Below are 8,769 nucleotides of genomic sequence, written 5' to 3'. Positions count from 1 at the left end.
ATCGTACCTTAAAGATCTCATTTTGCAGTCATCTCTGAGAGTGGAGGTGGGCAGCTGGATCTTCTTATCTTGGATACAAACACTATTCATTTGGTAACATACTTGCATTTCCTTGATTCTCGCTAAAGGCTATCATATTACCAATTACTTTGCCAATCACTAGATTAAGACCTCTCCGAAAATGTTATGACTCTCCATATTGGGAGACCTTGCATCACTGGTAACATATGTACTAATTTTTTCTTTGCCGATTTCATATAGAAGGCCCGAGTACTCAATTGTGCTTTCCTAAGGTGAGATTCATGTATGCTTTCAGAATATATATGTCAATTCTTTGAGGTTCACCATTTCTAATTGTTAAAAACTTTGTCCTTCCCTTTTACTTTAAAAAGTGTATCTAGCTAGATAGAGGTATGTATCTAGCACCTTAAAAGAATGTATCTAGCTAGCTAGAGGTATGTATCTAGCACCTTAAAAGAATGTATCTAGCTAGCTAAAGGTATGTATCTAACAACTTAAAGGAGTGTATCTAGCAAGCTAAAGGTATTTTTCTGCAAATATTTCGAGCAATTGATATTTTTCTGCAAATATTTGTTCATTTTCTTTTACCATATCTTAATTAATTGGAAACATTAAAAAAAGGCTCTGCTGATTAAACCAAATTTACATATTAGCTCATTTCTTTCTCATAATAGTTACTCAAACCCAATCCTCATTTATTTAAAAATGGTAGTTTTGAATACTTTTTATTTTCCTTTCTTCAGTTGGCTAGTAGATAGCGTACCAATCAGAGTGTTCCGCAACTTCCATGACAACGAAATCAAGTTCCCAGAGTCAGAAGTCAGAACCCATGAATGTCTATGTCAGTCTCTGGAATGCCGATCAATGGGCAACCCAGGGGGGCTGGTCAAAACCGACTAGTCGCTAACACCTTTTGTAGCCAGCTTCAAAGGCTATAACCCAAATGCTTGTGTTTGCAACGATAAAAGAAATGTACCAAGTTGTACCAGCAGCAACGACGTGAATTGGTAACACATGAGCACACCATTAGAGTAACATGAGTTACTCCATGTAGTAACACTACTAATGTCGTGGAGTAACACTTCTTGACATTCTAATGTTGTTAAAGACTACCAACCAGCTCCAAGTTAAAGCAATGTGTAAATATTGCACATAGATATGACTTCGAATTCCGATAAAGCCTAATTACTTGAGTGGGTAGAAAATTGACAAAGCGTGGACGTAAATATTACGACACTAAGTATATAAAAATAAAAAACAGCCTATGTGGGGTTTGAACCCACATCCTCGTGCAATTGCACGATGCTCTACCGATTGAGCTAATAGGCTTAAAGAGAGATAGATGATCACACTCGGTACATTGGATATAAAGAATATATACATTGAACTTGTTTTTGAGAAATCTACCAGGAACAAATGGATGGGTTACGATAAGAATTCCAATGAGTTACATAATTCAGAGTAACAATTATGGGCTAGAGTAACACCATATATATGTTACATTAATAAACAAATACTTTGAATGTATTATAATGAAGGTAAATATATGTTAACTCTAATAACTCGAATGCGTTACAAACATAAAATGTCTAGGACATGTCATAATTTCAGTGAATTGTTTTGTTTTGAACAATGGTTAAAATGTAGGCAGCTAAGGTAAACATGTCACTATTTCAGTAGGCCTATAAGTCGATTCTTAGTAGTCATTTCAGGATTCATATACTTACCAACAGAGTCCTCTTGGTCTCCTCTAGTTTCAACAACTGAAGGCTTTGAGTACAGTTGGATGATGCAATGTGGCCTATGGTTTGAGCCGAGAACAATTGTTAGATCATATGTTTCAAGGACATTCTGAAGTTCTTTTCTAACATCAGAATCATAGCAAATGACCCTGCAAGAAGCCATAGACAGCCGATTAAGTCCCTTACAGTATTCACAAGGTAAAATGTCAATTAGAATCTCTTATCATAAATCTACACTAGCATGATTTTAAGCCGTAATATTTGAACTGTCTACTCCATTTAGAGTTCCAAAATTGACATGTGACACATTTTTTAAGCATCAAACAGACTAATCAAGTCTACCAATATCCACACACTGCCTGCAACTCCAAATTTTCCGACATAGGCGGCCTTTGTTCTGGATTACATTTGTTTCTTTCATTTCCGATATGAATGCTAGATCTACAAAATTGGAAGTAAAATATCAAAAAAAATTACCTAACTAGCGACATTGACGAAAATTTGAGAGCCGATACCACAACACGTACAATAACCACCATTGTGGTCGCCTGCTGGTGGTAGACCTGCAACGAAGGGTTGGAAAGAAGGCTTCGCGCGAAGTGATGAAAGACTGGTGAAGAGAGAGCGCATGCGTGGAGGCATCGCCGGTGGTTATGGTCGTCCAACGATGAGGTTGCCAGAGGTTGGCCGGTTGGATCTCTGGCATCTGAACCGCCATAGAGAAGGGAAACATGTTATAAATGGATTCGATTGAGAGTGAAGGTGGTTGAACGTGGCGATTGGATTGGTGGCCGGATACACGCCATTAGTGATAGTATTTGTCGGCAGTGGTGGGGGTGTCCGTCGGAGTTCCGATACCGGTATCAATCGATGGTTTTGAGTTGAAGTTAATTATAAGAGGGGTGGAAGTTGACAGGTGTGAGGGATGGAGTTTTAATCCCGACCATCGATTGTTTTAATCTAATAGCTGTCAGTTAGTTCGTAAGTTCGCACCGAACTTTCAGTTCGCACGAGATCCTATTTCTATATATATATATATATATATATATATATATATATATATATATATATATATATATATAAAAGAGTTTTTTTGAGCGATCTGAGAGCGTCCACATCATCAAAAATCAATTTAGGAAAGTATAATTTTCGATGTAAAAAATAAAGTGGAAAATCTTTTAATTATTGTAATATGTATATTTCCTAAATTATATTCAAGTGATATTTCCAATTTTTATATCAAACTTTTACATTTCATTTGGCAAAAAAAAAATCGTTAAAAAAATTATGAAAATAATATAATTAGCTTTGTGGAAAAAAATGCTATCATTAGAGTATAGATTTCATATTATTTACACATATTAAAGATGATGTACTTCTTAATACGTAAAATTGTGTACTTTTTAGTATGTTTTGTCTCACATTGGAAAATAAGTAGGAGTGGTGAATCTACGACATATAAATAGTTAGAATTGTCCCAAATCGAAAGATTAGTATAAGGTGATGTGATCCTATGATTATAAATAGAAAGCATATTTGGAACTTATGTATCCACCCAAAAATTTTGAGTCTCATAAATATTGTTTTAAAGAGCTCTTAAGATTTTCTATCATTATCTACGATATGATATAAAAAATAAAGTGGAAATCGTTGCAGGGAAGTACCCGGGAAAGAGTTAAGAACATGAACAAGAAAAAAAAATAAAGGTTTTACTAATGGTAATCGTTGCAGGGAACTACTCGGGAAAGAGTTAAGAACATGAACAAGAAAATCAAAAAATAAAGGTTTTACTAATGGTAGTCTCCTGACACACTACAAAACTAAAGATTTTACTAATGGCTGTCTTCTGAATGCAGTAATAGAGCGTTAATGTAGGAATATGTATACAATAGTAGCCTTTTTAAGAAGAGTCATGTATTTCTTGGTATGTTATATCTTTCACATTGAAAAATAATGTAGGCATGATGAACATTCTACGTCTAAATAATTAAATTATGTATCTCACATTGAAATAATAATATACGGTAGGGTGATTCTATAAATATAAATAGGAGGCATCCTTAAAACTTAGGTATTAACCCAAAATTTTTTGATATAAAAGATATGTTCTTTTTAGTATGTTATATATCCCACATTGAAAAATAATGTAGGTGTGATGAATATATTATGTATAAATAATAGAACTGTCCCATATATATACATTTTCTATATTATATTAAAGTGATGTTTATAATTTTGATATAAAAATTTTATATTTCATTTGATAAAAAAGTATCGTATGAAAATTATATAATTAGATTGTGACAAAAAAATGCTATCATTAGAGTGTAGATTGTATTGTATTGTATTTTCTCATTATTAAATTGGGTTGATGTCAAAGTAGGTGCAAAAAAACAATGGTGTACTTAGTATGTTATTTGCCCTACATTGAAAAGTAATGTAAGTCTGGTGAATATACTATGTATAAATATTAGAATTGTCCCACATCGGAAGATTACATAAGGCAGGGTGATCTTATGATTATAAATAGAAGTCATAACCCAAAATCTTTTGATTCTCTTAAGTATTGTCAGAGAGAGCTCTTAAAAGAGTTTGTATTACTGTCTCTACAATAATGATTTCTAACTTAAGTTAATCTTTGGAAAATCTTTTAGTTATTATAATATATACTCTGTATTTCTTATTTTATATTCAAGTGATGTTTTTAATTTTTATATAAAAACTTTTACATTTCATTTGGCAAAATAATGTCGGTAAAAATATTATGAAAATAATATTATTAGATTCATGGTAAGAAATGCTATCATTAGAGTATATATATAGATTATAATTTGCACATATTAAAGATGGTGTATTTCATAGTATGTTATATGTCCCACATTTAAAAATAATATAGGTGTGATAAATATACTACATATAAAAAATAGAATTTTCCCACATCGAAATATAGCATAAGGTGGGTGATTCTAATATTATAAATATGAGGCATCCTTGGAACTTAGGCATCAACCCAAAATCTTTTGAGTCTCTTAACTATTGTCTTGGAGAACTCTTAAAAGTTCATATCATTATATTTTCTACCTATAGATTTTATATGTCCCATATTGCAAAATAATTTAGTTGTGGTAAATATACTACGTTTAAATAATATAATTAGAATTGTGTTAAAAAATATTCTATCATTAGAGTATAGGTTCCTATCATTTCCACATATTTTAATTATGATAAAAAAAAAATAGAAAACAAACGTCCATGGTAGCATGTGTAATCTATCAAAGAAGTTACCATGAGAAATTTCCAATATTATAATGATATAGTTAATTAAATTTTCATTTAAAAGAGAAAGATATCCGTACCAATAAAACAATAAAGGGGGTATTATTTTTTAATTGTTATTTTATAACAGCCTTTACATTAAGAGGTACCATGGGCAAAAAAATGGAACCTCAAGGGTACCATAGGCAGATTCTTAAAAAGTAGGAGTAACATAGAAAATCTGACAAAATTAAGAGGTACCACGGGAAATTTCCGTATCTAAATTATGTTAAATTTTTTTTTGAAGAAAAACAACGTACAAATATTAATGGAGAGTACTTTATCATATTATTAAATTTAAATATAACTATTAGATATAATGAGTAGCAATTGTCTATATTCGGTATTCGAGATCTGGTTGGATGTCGAACTAAGTGCAAAAAAGATGGTGTAATTCTGAGTATGTTATTTGTCCCACATTGAAAAACAATGCAGGTTTGATGAATATATATTACGTATAAATAGTAGAATTGTCCCACATCAGAAAAAAATCCAAGTTTGGTGAATATATCAATCAATACTATATATTAATTCCAGAAACCAAGGGACTTCAATGTAATTAAATAAATCTATACAGATTAATTTTACTATATAGTTTTTAATCATAGCACTGTGTGATGGACCCGAACAAGGGACTTCAATGTAAATATTATATAGTTTTGGTTGAAATATAAATTTAGAGAACATTAATATGGTGATTTTCCATAAAATAGAAATGCCCTACTTATGGTATTAATTAGTATAAAGAAAATGATTTAACATACACAAATATAATATTAATATATATATTTTGGAAACTATTAAAAGGTAAATAAATTAATCTAGATTTTTAAAAAATATAATATTCCAGAAGCATTAGATATGTAATTTAATTAGTAAATAATAATAATTGCTCTTAAATAATATTCTAATCTAATATTTCAGATTTATTTAAATATATAACTCTAATACAATTAGATAATCAACTATTATGATATGATAGTAACCACCCATGTGAGTAGTAAAAGCGACAATAATAGCAACCGGAGTAGTGAAAGTCGTACTAGCAGTAATGGGAGTAGTAAAATTAACAATAATAAATGCGGGAGTAATGAAATAAAAAATTATGACGGCGGGAGAAGTGAAAGTAATGGTATTATAGTAGTCACAAAACATGTAATGAAAGTAACCGTACGAACAACGGGGAAAGTATGAAAAATTAACTAACAATTCGATTTTAAGAAAATATTAATTTATTTAAATATATGAGTTTGACAAAAACTAACTGGTTAACCGTAAAAATAACAGGAGTAGTTAAACAAACAACAGTAACTGAAGAAGTAGTGAACATAATAGTATTAACAGGGGATGTAGTAAAAGTAATAATATTAACAGCGGGAGTGGTGAACGTGTTACATAATTTGTTGATTAATTTTAAATTTCATCATAATTTCAATATATAAATTGTAAATGTATGTGTTAATCAAATTTAACGAAATATATTTCATAGAAATAAAATTTAAATAGTAAATAATGGTAGCCCGGGCGTAGCCGGGCACCAAACCTAGTTACTTATAAGGGCTTGCCTGGAATCCTTGTAATATTTCCAGGGGTAAATATTCTAGTGTAATCATTACTAGGGAGTTCAATACAGGGGGAAAATGTATCCCAATTTTTAGGTTTGGCATACAAGGGAGATAATTACTGGAGTAATCATTCCCCAGGTTTGGTATAAGAGGAATTAAATAAAACTCTATGCAATATCTTGAATCAAAAACTAATTTTAGCAAAAGATATAATAATATAAGTTCTCAAGAAATTGTCATACGGAGAACAGTGTTTTCCACCAACATTATTCAAAACCATTAACAAACTAAAAAAATGTCACCGTGCTTCATTCTACCGTCGAACATTCAAATATTCGTTACCTCCAACGCAACTTTAATCCCTAGCCAAAATCATACCCAAAAAATCATATTTTTCATCCTCGTCCGTTAAATCTCGAAAGATAGCAACATCACTCTCAAATCATCGTCATTAACAAAGTCAAAATATTATTCCTTGATATCCCGTTAACCTTCCCTAATTCTTCACGCAAGCCTTGTCTTGAAATTTTTAGGACCTTCAAGCATTAATATTTGCGAATTGCTATTTTCTAACATGGTTCCCATAAGTTTTTCAAAACTCTTCTGCATATTTTGAATTTCTTTGTTCTTGCGCGCCTTCTTCTTAGTTGGTCGATTTGAAGTCTCATCTAGAGTTCTCTTACTGATTTCTGATTCTTCATTTGGTACCTCAACAGCACTTTGTGTTTCAGCGTTACTTATCTCATTATTAGTCTCTTGATCAACTCTATCAAGAGGCATATTGCTATTAACACCCGTCGCCCTATCTTTTGAATAAATTTCTTCCATGGCATCAAACAATGGAAACGGCTTTCTGTACAAACCTTTGGCATCCCTATGGCTCTGTATAATAAAACCATACAAAAAAAAATCATTTGATTGCAATTGAAAGTACATTCTTAAAAACAAACCTAGCATAAAAATGGATATAAGAGTGAAGCAATACCTTACACCATTCATCAAATAGCTTGCGATCACCCGTTACCATCTTCAAACCATCATCCCATCCAAACCCGCTCCCCTTATGCTTAATCTCCAAGAGTGCATTAAATCGTTTCTTAAGATAACCTAACCTTGAATCAATATTGGTTGCTTTGAGTCCGAAAGCATTTTGTCGAAAATTAACTTCTCCAAATGTACAAGATAACCAGATTTGAATCCACCTTGACTTTCCATTTACCGTCCACATGTAAAGATAGTAACAAGTTTACCAACAAGGTATCTTCTTCTAGTGTCCATCTTCTTGGACTAATTTTTTCAAGATACTTGCTCTGTTTCGAGTCATTGTCTTTGGTTCTACGTATACACATTTTTCAAGAGGCATTATTACAAAAATGTTAAAACAGTAGAATATAGATGAACAAAAATATAAATTTGTTATTTCAATCACAAATAACGGATCATAATAATTCGAAAAGATTACAAGCTATAATAATAAGCACAAAACCAGGAAGCATTGTGATCAACATGCCTAAAAGGTCTACGTTGTCGCCAACTATCATACATTTCACGACCTAATTTGTCTCGCCATTCAAAGATCCGGATGTATCAATAATATTGATATAGTTTTGAGAATTATCCATAAATTGTCTACCAAATTCCGTATCTAAGAGAGGTTCCATTGGATCAAAACTCATTTCTCGACGAATGAGATTATGAAGAAGAGCACACGCGCTTATTATATCGGTATCACTAAAGTATTGCCCAACGCATTTTCAATAACCCAAAACACCTCTCAATTACATTTCTTGCCGATGAATGCTTCATATTAAAAAACTCCATATGGTTGTTTCAACGACCATCTTTCCATTCATTGAGATGATATCTTTGTCCCCTATATGGAGCAAGAAAGCCTTCACCATTTGTAAACCCAAAGATCGACAAGATAATAGTATCCTACCAATATATAAATTAAGGAAAGATTTAATAATTTTGTCTCTCTCATACAATTAAAGACTAAGAAAGTAAAAATAGGAAAAAATCCTCACCCCGAGGAACTTTAAATGGATGTCTTCTACTAACCGCATCTTGGAGAACTCTACCATCGTATATAAGTAAATTGCATATCTTTGGTACAAGCTGCTAGA

This window comes from Silene latifolia, chromosome 8 (genome assembly GCF_048544455.1).
Source record: "Silene latifolia isolate original U9 population chromosome 8, ASM4854445v1, whole genome shotgun sequence".
Lineage (NCBI taxonomy): Eukaryota > Viridiplantae > Streptophyta > Magnoliopsida > Caryophyllales > Caryophyllaceae > Silene > Silene latifolia.
This window is presented reverse-complemented; position numbering follows the sequence as displayed.